This window comes from Pan troglodytes, chromosome 4 (genome assembly GCF_028858775.2).
Source record: "Pan troglodytes isolate AG18354 chromosome 4, NHGRI_mPanTro3-v2.0_pri, whole genome shotgun sequence".
NCBI classification, from domain to species: Eukaryota; Metazoa; Chordata; class Mammalia; order Primates; family Hominidae; genus Pan; species Pan troglodytes.
In genome coordinates, this window is record NC_072402.2 from 1,600,302 (window position 1) to 1,613,769 (window position 13,468).

Consider the following 13,468-nt stretch of genomic DNA (forward strand, 5'->3'; position numbering starts at 1 on the left):
ACAGCTTTGAGTACCTCCTTGTCTCTGGGCCGTCCCAGGCCCTCAGGCCCCAGAGATTCTGTGATTCTCCCAGCAAAATGCAGCCACTCCTCCCAAGGCCCCCAGAGTCTGCTGCCGTGCGAGGGCTCCACTGGCCCCAGGAGACTTTTCGAGGGTCCTGCACAGCTGCTGGCAGGCTTTGGTCCTTGCGGGCTGTTGTCTGGAGTCCTGTGCACCTTGGGAGATCGCTCTGTTCTCGCATCGCCTGAGTTCCCATGGCATGGCTGCTGGCTTCACCCAAGCCCATGACCCAGGAGACAGAGCAACCAGGAGGGAGACCTGGCATGTCCAGCCCAGTTTCGGAAGTGACCCATCTGCACTCTGCCGCATGCTGTCGGCCGCACAGACTCACCTGGGACAACGTGGAAGAAACCACAAGGGCGTGAGTGCCAGGAAGCCAGGCTCACCAGGCAGAGCCGTTGCATGAGCAGGACACAAACCTCCGTTGTGTCAGGATCTTTCCATCCCAGGGACCACTTCTTGCCGCAGATTAGCCCTTCCCACAGACACAGAGACTGGAACCTTCATGCAGGGCGTGGCCAAAATATATTTCTACAGCATAGTTACACTGGGGAGGAAACAGGGCAGGTGGAGACTGGGGGCCCTGCCAGGGGCCAGGGTCTGCGGGAATGCGGGGGCAGACCACCCCCACCGAGCCCAGATGCCAGGGAAGGAGCCTGGCCAGAAGGATCCAGAAGGACTCAGTGTCTGGCGGCCCTCGCTGCTCCCCATTCTTTGAGGCCGTTGTTCCCAGATGGGATGTCGGATGCGTCTCTGGCCCGGGCCCCTGGTGAAATGTGATGGAGGGGTGTGGATGGAGCGTAGTGGACACAGCAAGAGCCTGGCCAGGCATCCCTGGGGCAGGACAGCATCAGCCGGGGAGTGGGGTCTAGCCCCAGCCGCCTGGTACAGAGTGGCGCCCAATTCTAGAGCTTGAATGAAAGAGGGAATTCAGGGGGACGCTTACACCAGCCAGGCCCCGGGGCACTCAGGACGGTAGCATCACGGGGTGCCAAAGTCTGCAAAGGTGACAGAGGACGTGGGGGCCTCGGCAGGGCTGCCTCCACTTCCCCAAGCACACGGAAGACAGGCAGGGTGGACGGGGGTGACCCGGCCTGGGACCTGGGCCGTACCTTAGACCTCAGTTCCCCTCCACATGGAAGCAGCACCAAGACCCGCAAGCCCTCGCTGTGGGGACCCCGGCCTCACCCACTGCCGTCCACATGGCCCCCACACCCACGGCGTTCATCTGGGCCACGAGAAGTGTTCCTCCAGGGCACGGTCCCCCCAGGCCCACCCTTGGAGCTTCCCTGGTATGGACTGGCTGGGCTGGCAGAATGGGTCAGGGTGCCAGGCAGACTCTCAGGGACTTGAAGCGAGGACGGAAAACACTCCCCAGACAAGGGCAGACACAGGAGGGAACAATGCCCGAGGACACAGGCCTGAGGCAGGCCAAGCGCTGCCATGCGTGGACTAGACGAAGGCCTGCTAGGCATGGCCTGGCTGGAAGTGAAGAACTGAGGCAGCACCTCTGGCCTGGAGGGAGCAGGTGGGAGCCCTTGCACTGGCTTCCTCCCCCTTGTTCTTATTCTTCTGGAATTAGGGAGGCTGCTGGGAGGTAGAGGAAGCACCTGCCCCAGTCCTCAGAGGACAGAATCATGCGAATGCTTAGTTACCGAGACCTCCTTCCCACCTGCACGCCGGGCCAGCGGCTCTGCTCGTGACGGCCCCGGGCCTGGCCTGTGCTCAGCACTCATCATTCTTGGGTCTTCCAGGCCATGGTGGCATTGCACACCCTGCCCTAGGTGTGGGGTTGTTTCATGTTTCAGAAGCCGAAGGACCTGCCCTCCCTCTCACCTCAACACAGCGCCTGGCAGAGAAGCAGTTCCTCTGTCTACTCCAGGGGCTCACACGCCCCTCTGTAGCCCGAAAGTCGGCCTCGGATGTGATAAGCCAGGAAACTCCCTGGTCACCAGTGCATAAGCCCTCAGGGGCTCCAGACGCAGCAGCTGGTTCAGAATTTGTTATCCTGGACTAAAGCCTCCCCTTGCACCACCGTGGGGGTGGAAGGAGGTGGCTTGTCTGAGAAACACCAACATGGACAGGGACGTTCACTGTCACAGAGACAAGGCCTGGCCCCCACCTCCCCGCAGGGCTCCCTCCCCAGTGCCTGGTCTGACGGCAGAACCAGGCAACACCCAGTTCCGCTCCCCTCACCCTTGCCTTCGGAAGCAACAGATAACGGCAAACCCTTGCGTGCAGCGACCGCGTGAAGACCGCGGCTGCGCGGGCTGTAGTTTCTTACCCTCTGTCAGCACGCACGGCTCTCCAACAGATGGGCGATTTCAAGTTGCTCTGCATCTTAAATGACCCCTTGATAAAACCCCAAACGGCTTTGGATGGGTCTGTTTCCTGTATCTTAAGCACAGAAAAAACAGCCCAGATGTTTCTGATTCATTCAAGCTTTAGTTCAAGAGCACGCTCCGCCATGGGAGTTTCTTTGAAACTGAGGAGATGCACAGGCCCTTCCTCCACTCCCTCCTGCCTGGCTGAGAAAAGGGACTTGCTTGCAGCCACCTGAGAGCACAGGCGCACGGAAGAGGGTCCCGCAGAGCCCTGGGGAGCCCGGCTGGGGACTCTGGGAAGCGGACGGCATCCACACGTGTCCACGCATTCATCGTTGGTACGAGATCCAACTCCCTACCTCCCGGGGGTGCAGAACGCAGGGTCCAGGGAGACGGCAGCCACCTTGGGGAGGATTCGGCCTCGTGAGATAGCAAGGTCCTTCCCTCAGTGGTCGTGGCCTCCCCAGAATCCTACACCCCTCTGCTCTGCCCCCAAAGTCTGCACCCCCTTTAGAGGCCCCCTGAGCATGGAGACGGGTCCGTGTACCTGAGATCTGCAGGCACACAAATGTATCTGCAATGCTGCCTCGGTCAGCTGTGTCACATGGTTCTGCGGCTGCTCTGAAAATGGCCATTAGGTGGGAGTTTTTCTTTCCTTTTTCCTCTCCCCTTCTCTGTTATTGATTTAGAGACTTCATGCAGAAATTGAATAGGAGGAAGGGGGTGACAGTCCTCTGAGACCTGAAATCTCAGCCACGCCACGAGTGGCCGAGGGCCCAGGTCTGGTGACCAATGGTGAGAAGGAGTCATCTCTCAGAACAAGGCCCAGACAGTGCCGGGAACCAGGGGGTCCCACCAGGCGCAGGCAGAACCAGCACGGTGCCTCCCCAGAGTCCGGTGACCTGAGGAGCTGCCAGGACGGCCAGACCCCAGTGAGCCAGTGACCGCCAGGACGGCCAGGCACTCTCAGCAGCAGAATTCAGGCTGCATTCATTTTTTCCAAGGCGTGCAGTGTGGGTTCGGACAGTTTGAGCTCAAGCGTTAGGTCTCTGTGGAGCAGGATCGTAGCTAGTTATTGGGAAATCACCAAAAATGCATCGACACACAATTCTAGGTTCCAAACAAGAAGAGAAAGAACACTTTCACTTCTAAAAGAAGGAAGATACAAAGCCTGGCAATGAACAGAAGTTTACAGAACAGAAAAATATGGGGTTAAAAACAGCCATTGGAGTCTTCCCAATTCTCATTCAGAGAGGGTGGCATGAAAGCCAACAGAAATCGATGTCGATAGGAAACAAATGTCATCAGAGAAGGTAAGGGCATTCGCAGAGGGAGTAATATTATTTGTGAACTGTCATGGCATGGCCGTTTTTAAACTTATCTTCACAGCATCTCTCCTCATAAGCAAGAGCATGAAGAGCACGGAGAATGTCTGTTCAGTGACTGACAGCCATCACGGGGTCTCTACGTGCCGGCCAGTCCTCACCTCGTTTGCACGCGTTTATGAACTTAGCCCTCCCTCCGCACCATGAAGGGGCCCTTATCGTCCCGTTTCACAGGTGTGGAGACAGAGGCTCGAGGGGAGAAACAGCCCTGGCGGGCGAAGGCAGAGCTGAGCTTCCGAGAAGGGCCCCCTGTGTTCAGAACTTCCAAAGCGGAAGTAGAAGTTGTCCTGTGGGCAGGAGGGGAGGGAGAAACTCCCAGATGACAGGTGCGAGCCGCGGCCTCGTGCTGCCGTCTAGAACCGGATGATGGGAGCGAACCGCGGCCTCGTGCTGACGTCTAGAGCGGGAGGGACCCTGGCATCCAGGGGCTTCTTTCTTGGGGAAACACCAAGTGTAGAAACAGTCAACCATCGTTGTCTCTCACGTAGGATTAACTGTTGCTTTTCAGCTTTTTTACACTTATTTTTTTTTAAGCTGTGGTCACTATACTTTTTTTTCTGAAATAATGTTAGACTTATGGAAGAGTTGCCAAGATCGCCCAGGAGTCCCTGCCCCCTTCAGGCAGCTTCCTCCCGCGTCAGCACCTTGCGTACCCGACCTTGACCACAAGAATTGAGGCTAAGAATTAACACGGGGCAATTAACCACACAGTAGCTTGATTCAGATTCCTCCAGTTTCTGGTAACATCCACCTCCTGCTTTAGAAACAACACTGAGTTCCATGAGCACACAGGTGTCATCTCGCTGTAGGCTCCAGCCCACGACAGGCCCCGTGTTTCCTTGCCTCCCATGGCCTTGCCACTTGGAAGAGCACTGGCTGGGTGTTTTGAAGAACAGCCCTCAGTTTGAGTTTGCTATTTTATCACGTCTGGATCGAAGTTACGTGTCTGTGCCAAGAAACTGGCAGAAGCCCCATGCCCTGCTCAGCGTCCGCAGTAGTGACTCACGGGCCCTATGCTTTGCCTCATTATGGGTTGTTTTGGCCCTGGTCACCTGGTTCTGGTGGGATCTGCTGGCTTCCCCCACTGTAACGTCACTATTCTTCGTTTGTAATTTATTTATTTGTATTTACTTATTTTGAGATGGGGTCTCTCTCTGTCCCTCAGGCTGGAGTGCGGTGGTGCAATTCCAGCTCACGGCAACCTCTACCTCCCGGGCTCAAGCGATCCACTCGCTCAGCCTCCCAAGTAGCTGGGACTACAGGTGTGTGCCACTGCGCCCAGGTAATTTCTGTATTTTTTTAGAGACAGGATTTCACCGTGTTGCCCAAGCTTCTCTCAAACTCCTGAGCTCAGATGATCTACCTTCCTTGGCCTCTTAGGGAAGATACTCTGAGACTACAAGAGTATCCTATTTCTCCTCAAAGTCTTTTCTGCTAATTTTAGCATGGGTTGGTGGGTTTTGTCTGCGACAATTATTACTGTGGTGTTCTAAGATGATTTGTTTCCTCACTACTCTGCTGGAATTCCTCTGAAGGAAGGACCGCCCTCCCCTCACTGATGTATTCAATCACTCGTGTGCCTCCATGTGGACTTGTGCGTATTTACGCTTTGGGTGATCATCCCACAATGTCATTATTTACTTAGTTGCTAAAATTTACCCATCTCTGGCTGCTGGGCTTTTCCAGGCGGGCCCTTGGGACCCTCCCATCCTTCGGGAGCACTTTCTCGCTTTCCAGCATAACCCCAGGCTGCCCCGGGTTTTCCCCCAGCCCTGGAATCCATCATTTCTCCAAGGAACCCTGCTCTTTTTACTGGAGAATGAGCTTTAGAGACCAAGGTCAGGGCACTAACTGTGCTCATTGCTGCTGGGGTGTCGCTGAGCAAAGAGAAATGTGAATAGCAAATTAGCCTATAATTATTAATAAATATTTATTGATGGGTAAATAAAGGAATGAATGAAGGAGGAATTATTCAAAATACTCAAAAGATGGATGTTGAGTACGACACTTCCTCCTTGTAAGAAATAATTTAAATGTAAATGAACATGTATCTAACTTACAGCAGGGGCTATGCCTCTTGGTGTTTTCCTGTGTGTACATCGCTGTGACACATGAAAAACGGAGAGACACCCAGAGGCAATGAGAAATGCTGAACCACGCAAAGCAAAACAAAAGCAAACATTTAAAACAAACTTCTAAGTTTACAAGAAAGAAAGAACAGACTTCGAAAAAATACCCACCTGTCGATAAAATGAGATAAATTGACCACAGATGAACCTGCTCATCAACCAGTCTGGGATCCATATTTACATTATTTCTGTGATGCCAGAACTACCAGGTAAAAAGACAAACAAACAGAAACGGTCCCAGGCTGGTGACAAGCCAAGACTGCCTAAACCAGGGCCACCTGCTCCGAAGGGGGACTCTCCCACCTGCCTCCTGAGATTCCCACAGTCAGAGTTTCCCCAAAGACGATCCTACAGTCCTAGTGACGAAACACCCAGGGAAGCCAGCCCCAGGAGTGAGAGCTGCCAGAGGCCGCCTGTGCCCAGACACGAGCCCCAGAGTTAATCTGTAGTGACCATCTTTAAAGTTATCAACTGTAGAAGAAGGGTTCAAAATCAAAGGAAAACATGGGACACCATGAAAAATACGAAGAGTTTTAAAAGAATAAAATAAAGCTTCTAAAAATGAAGTGTACAGCTATTGAAATTTCTTTTTTTCTTTGAGTGGCTGAAGGGGGTAGTTCCCTTTCTCTGTGGGTTTTCAGCAGTTTCCCTGTGATTTTCAATAGGAAAAGCAACAGATTCAGCATAGCTGAAAGATTTCCCCTACAAAATAGCCCGCAATGTCCACACAGAGAGTGAAGGAGGTGCGGACAAATGGGAGATGAAGACACACAGAGGAGAGAATGAAAAGCTTCCACTGGTTGTTAACAGGATTCACAGGGGAACAGGAAATCAAATGTTACGGGCTGGCAATAATAGAACAAGACAGATAAACTCACATCCAGACACATTGCAATGAAACCATAAAACACAGAAGACTGAGATCTTTAAAGCAAAAAACAATTGCTTTAAGGCACGTTAACTACAAAGGGGCATTTGAACTGATGGAGGCTTCCCAAGAGCAGAAGCAGGACAGAGACGCAAAGTCCCTTCCACACAGTGGGGGAATGGCAGTCAGCCTCAAATTCGACACCCGGTTTGTGGGGTGAGAGGTTTTTCTCATTATCTTGATTGTGATAATGGCTTCATGGGTTTATATCTATATTTCAAAACCTACCAAATTGTAGCCTTTCAATATAATCGTTTTTGTATGCCAGTTGTTCCTGCATAAGGCTGTAAAAAAAAAAAAAAGAAGAAGAAGAAGAAGAAAAGAAAGACAAACCCTAACAGACAGGCTTCACGGCGGATTAGACACAATTGAAGAGGAGACTGGGAAGCCAGACCATGAGGCAGTGGAAAATATCCGGACAGAAGAACAGAGAGAAAAACCTAAACCCTAAAATAAAATCCAACGATTTAAAAGATGGAAGACATGTTGGCAACAACTAGCAGCAGCGAAGTGTTTGTGGCATCCTGGAAAGAGGGCCAGGAAGCGCAGCCATCCCTGAGCCAGATAAGAGCAGAGACAACAGCATAGACAAATCACAGGAGAACTGCTGGGAACCATAGGCCAGGGGAAATATCCCTAAGGCATTCAAAGAAAAGAAATGCCATTTTATAAGGAGCAGTAAAATAATGGAATCCAGGAGAGAATGGACCTCCATCCTCCTGACGCGAAGAGAACACAACTGCCAAGCCAGGCTTCCCTGCCCAAGACAAACGGGCTCCACGAGTGAAGGTGAAGCAGACATTCCAGATTAGAAAACAAAACAAAAAACAGAAAAAACTCTTTGGCAAGATCCTGCACTGAAGGAGACGCGATATGAAGTTACTCAGGCAGAGGAAATGTATCACAGATGGAAGCAAGAAAGTGCCAGACAGACTGCAAAGCGCAGGAGGACAAATGCACCACAAACCCACACGCTGGCAAGAGCTCCAAAGCAACTCTGCGTCAGAGTCCAAGTGGGTAGAACAAGACAGACAAACTCACATCCAGACACATTGTAGTGAAACCACAAAACACAGAAGACTGAGATCTTTCAAGCAAAAAAACACAATTGTTTTAAGGCACATTAACTGCAAAGGGGTATTTGGACTGATGGAGGCTCCCCAAGAGCAGAAATGGGGCAGTTAAAGCACGACAGCCACCAAAGCACGAAAGGGGCCGTGCACATCGGACACCATGAGCTCAGCTGCGTGAGCCGGGCTCTGTGAAGGAGGCGCTGAGCTGTGTTTGACTGAAGAGTTCATGGAGGGAAACTGGAATATGTAAAACACGACAAGGTTTCTTTCTACTTAGTAAAGTCAGAAGATCAATTTAAATACAAATATATTAGGAATTGCACTAAATACTCTCGTTAAGAGGTAAACATCTCCAAGGTCAGGTTGGACTTGAAACAAAACAAAAACCTGGCTTTTGAGAGATATGTCTTAAATATAAGTATATTAAAGGTGAAAAGTAAGAAGGTAGAAAAAGACGTGCTATCCAAATTCCAGTCAAAGGGAAGCTGGCACAGCTGCACCACTGTCCAAGCTGACGTTAGGGCAAGAGGCACTCATGGTGATGGGGACTGGTCCCCTAGGAAGGTATAGCAATTTCCAAGCCGTGTGCACCCAATCACATAGCCTTATTATAGGATGTAAAATTCAACAGAATCCACAGTCGTTGTGGGAGTTTTAAGCACAGCATTCTCAGTAACTGTTAAACCTGCTAAGAAATTGCCAAAAGATACTGATTTGTAAAACATCATTTACATAATCAACAAATATAAGGCCCTGTATTGAATGCATTAAACAAAATGCTCATGTGCACACAGAACATTTAAACTAAATGACAACAAACTGGTCACGAAGCCAGACGACATTGTAGGATTAAAACCATTTAGGATATTTTCTCTGATCCCAATGCAATAATGAAAACCTAATTTTTAAAAACCATAAAAAAAATCAGTGTTTGAAAATTAAACAGTGACCTTCTAAATAGTTCAAGGGTTAAAAAATAAATCACAATAGAAATTAAAGCATATTTGAATGAAACAATAAGAATATGACAAAACTTGAGAGATGTAGTGATTTTGTAGCCTTAAATAAATATTTAGGGGAAAAAAAAGGACTTAAAAATAGTGACCTATTATCCATCTTAAGAAATTATATTGGCCAGGCACAGTGGCTCACGCCTGTAATCCCAGCACTTTGGGAGACCGAGACGGGCAGATCACGAGGTCAGGAGATCGAGACCATCCTGGCTAACATGGTGAAACCCCATCTCTACTAAACACACAAAAAATTAGCCAGGCGTGGTGGCAGGCGCTGTAGTCCCAGCTACTCGGGAGGCTGAGGCAGGAGAATGGCGTGAACCCGGGAGGCAGAGCTTGCAATGAGCAGAGATTGTGTCACTGCACTCCAGCCTGGGCGACAGAACGAGACTCCATCTCAAAAAAAAAAGAAATTAGATTAAAAAGGCAAAGAAGGCAGTAGAAAGGAAATAATAAAGATAAGAACAGAAGCTAATAAAATAAAGGAGACACAATAGAGCATCTTAAAAATAAAAGATGATTCTTTGAAAAGAACAAAAACACTAATAAAATCTTGCCAAAAGTAATAAAAGAAAAAGAGAAAAGGCGTGAAGTATTAATATTAAAAATAAAAAGAGATGTTACTGTATATTCTGAGGATACTTAAAAATAGTGAGCTTATTTTGAAATAATGTGCCATTATATTTGACAATATAGAGGAAATGAATGAATTCCGAATAAACACAGTTTTTCAAAACTGATGCAAGAATAAAAGAAGACTCGAAGAAATTAGAGAAGACACAAACAAGTGGAAAAACATGCCATGCTCATGGATAGGAAGAATCAATATCATTAAAATGGCCATAGTGCTCAAAGCAATTTACAGATTCAGTGCTATTCCCGTCAAACTACCAACAACATTCTTCACAGAACTAGAAAAAAATTATTTTTAAATTTATATGGAAGCAAAAAAAGAGCCCGAGTAGTCAAGGCAATCCTAAGCAAAAAGAACACAGCTGGAGGCAACACGTTACCTGACTTCAAACTATGCTACAAGGCTACCGTAACCAAAACAGCATGGTACTGATCCAAAAACAGGCACATAGACCAATGGAACAGAAGGGAGAGCCCAGAAATAAGACTACACATCTAAGACCATCTGATCTTCAACAAAGCTGACAAAAACAAGCATCGGGGAAAAGATTCGCTATTCAATGAATGAATGTGGGATAACTAGCTAGCCATGTGCAGAAGATTGAAGCTGGACCCCTTCCTTACACCATACACAAAAATCAACTCAAGATGGATTAAAGACTTAAATGTAAAACCCAAAACTATAAAAACCCGGAAGACAACCAAGGCAATACCATCCTGGACATAGGAAAGGGCAAAGATTTAATGACAAAGGCACCAAAGGCAATCACAACAAAAGCAAAAATTTGCAAGTGGGATCTAATTAAACTTGGTAGTTCTGCATAGCAAAAGGAAATACAACAGAATAAACAACCAACAGAGTGGGAGAAAATATTTGCAAACTTTGCACCCGACAAAGATCTAAGATCTAGCACCTATAAGAAACTTTAACAAATTTACAAGAGAAAAACAAACAATCACATTAAAAAGTGAGCAAAGGACATGAACAGATACTTGTCAAAAGAAGACATACAGCCATAAAAAAGAATGAGTTCATGTCCTTTGCAGGGACATGGATGAAGCTGGAAGCCATCATCCTCAGCAAACTAACACAGGAACAGAAAGCCAAACACCACGTATTCTCACTCATAAGAGGGAGTTGAACAATGAGAACACATGGACACAGGGAGGGGAACATCATACAGTGGGGCCTGTCTGGGGGTGGGGGTCAAGGGGAGGGAGAGCATTAGGACAAATACCTAATGCATGCAGGGGTTAAAACCTAGATGATGTGTTGATCGGTGCAGCAAACCACCATGGCACATGTATAACTCTATAACAAACCTGCATGTTCTGCACATGTATCCCAGAACTTAGAGTAAAATAAGAAAAAAAAGAAGACATACATGCAGCCACAAGCATAGGAAAAAAAGCTCAATGTCACTGATCATTAGAGAAATGCAAATCAAAACCACAGTGAGAAACCATCTCACACCAGTCAGAATGGCTATGATTAAAAAGTTAAAAAATAACAGATTCTGGTGAGGTTGTAGAGAAAAGGGAATGCTTATACATTGTCGGTGAGAGTAAAAATGAGTTCAACCATTGTGGAAAGCAGTATGGCAATTCTTCAAAGAGCTAAAAGCAGAACTACCATTTGACCCAGCAATCCCATTACTGGGTATATGCCCAGAGGCATATAAATCATTCTGCTGTAAAGACACATGCACAAGCATGTTCACTGCAGCACCATTCGCAATAGCAAAGACATGGAATTAACCTAAGTGCCCATCAGTGACAGATTGGATAAAGAAAATGTGGTACATATACACCATGGAATACTATGCAGCCATAAAGAAGGATAAGATCATGTCTTTCAAGAGAACATGGATGGAGCTGGAGGCCATTATCCTTAGCAAACTAATGCAAGAACAGAAAACCAAATACTGCATATATTCACTTATAAGTGGGAACTAAGTGATGAGAACACATGGACACAGAGAATGGAACAACAGACACTGGGATCTACCTGAGGGGGGAGGTGGGAGGAGGGAGAGGAGCAGAAAAGACAACTATCAGTCATCTTTTGGACTTGATGCCTGAGTGATGAAATACTCTGTACAACAGCCCCCTGTGACACGTGTTTATCTGTGTAACAAACCTGCACATGTACCCCCAAACCTAAAATCAAAGTTAAAAAATGAAATATAAAGATTATTTCATAGTGTTCTAGCACCTTGGAAAAAAAGAATAAAAGAATAAATCTGAATAGATTCCTTTAAGAAATGGAATCTGGGCTGGGCGTGGTGGCTCACGCCCATAATCCCAGCACTTTGGGAGGCCGAGGTGGGTGGATCATGAGGTCAGGAGATCAACACCATCCTAGCCAACATGGTGAAACCCTGTCTCTACTAAAAATACAAAAAAATTAGCTGAGTGTGGTGGTGCATATCTGTAGTCCCAGCTACTCAGGAGGCTGAGGCTGGAGAATTGCTTGAACCTGGGAGGCAGAGGTTACAGTGAGCCAAGATCGTGCCACTGCACTCCAGCCTGGGGACACAGCAAGACTCCATCTAAAAAAAAAGAAAAGAAAAGAAAAGGAATCTGTAATTTAAAATTTTACCACAAAGAAAACTCTAGACCAAAGTGGTTTTACTAGTGAATTCTTCTAAACATTTAGGAAGTAACACCAAACTTGTAGAGTGCTTCCACAGAACAGATGCAGGAAATATTTCACAAATAATTCTGTGAGGCTCGCATACCTCCATGTCCAACAACTAGACAAATTACAAGAAAAAATGTTATAGCTCAATCACTCTCGTGGACATGAATGCAAAAATCCTCAACAAAATATTAGCAAACCAAAGTCAGATTTACATAAAAGGCATAATATATAATAACCAAGACATATTTTTCTAGAAATTCAACGTTGGCAATTTAATATATTAATAGACTAGAGGGGGAAAATCATATAGTCATTTCAACTGATGATTTTTAAAAAGCACTTAATACAAGGCAATACCACTCATGAAAAATATGTTAAGCAAACTAGAAATAGAATGTTACTGCCTTAATTTGATAAAAAGCACCTACAAAGCCCTGCAGCAGGTGCGACGGGAAGACACAGAGCGCTTTCCCTGAGATGGGTCGGCTCTCACCTAGTCCACCCAGCAGGGTGCTGGGGTCCTGGCCAGTGGTGACAGGTAAGAAAAAGAGAAAAAGAAGTAGCACAAAATAAAACTAGCACTTGAAAACACAACCGTGCCAGTAGAAAATCCAAATGAATCTATGGATCCTCAGAATTAATACATTTAGCAAGGTTATTGAGTACAAGGTCAACATACAAGCTGTATTTTTACAGATGAGCAGAAGCAAACAGAAAGTGTTTTAAAATGTAAGGTTTTATAAATGGCAGTGAACCCATGAAAAGACTCTGAGCCTCACTCATCAAGAGGGAAACTCAATCAAAACCACAATGAGATGCAACCTCATGTCCATTAGAAGGCAAGAAATAATAATAATAATAATAATAATAATAATACCTGTTGGGGAGGAAGTAGAGAAACTGGAACCTCGTGCACATTTCCTGGGAATGTCAAATGGTGCAGCTTCTGTGAAAAGCAGTATGGCAGCTCCTCAAAAAATTACGAATAGAATTGCCATATGATGCAGCAATTTTGCTTTGGGTCTGTACCCAAAAGAATTGAAGGAAGGGTCTAGAACAGAACTTCCACACCCATGTTAATAGCAACAGTACTTGCAATAGCCAAAAGGTGGATGCAACCCCAGTGTCCACCAATGGATGAATGGGTACATGCAACGTGATCTATTCACACAATGGACCGTCACTCGGCCCTTCTCCATCAATGGAAGAAAGGGTACGTGCATCATGGTCTATTCACACAATGGACCATCACTCAACCCTTCTCCATCATGGAAGAATG

At 46.9% G+C, this 13,468-nt stretch overlaps 1 long non-coding RNA gene across 1 annotated transcript; it reads right to left on the minus strand.

Moving 5' to 3' along the window:
* Window positions 1-562: 562 nt before the first annotated feature.
* LOC134809997 (uncharacterized) lies at window positions 563-2,199 on the minus strand. The gene is made up of 2 exons (XR_010157064.1): window positions 1,733-2,199; window positions 563-971 (listed from the first exon to the last, which is right to left on the minus strand). It is a non-coding gene; the product is annotated as an uncharacterized LOC134809997 (long non-coding RNA).
* Window positions 2,200-13,468: the final 11,269 nt, after the last annotated feature.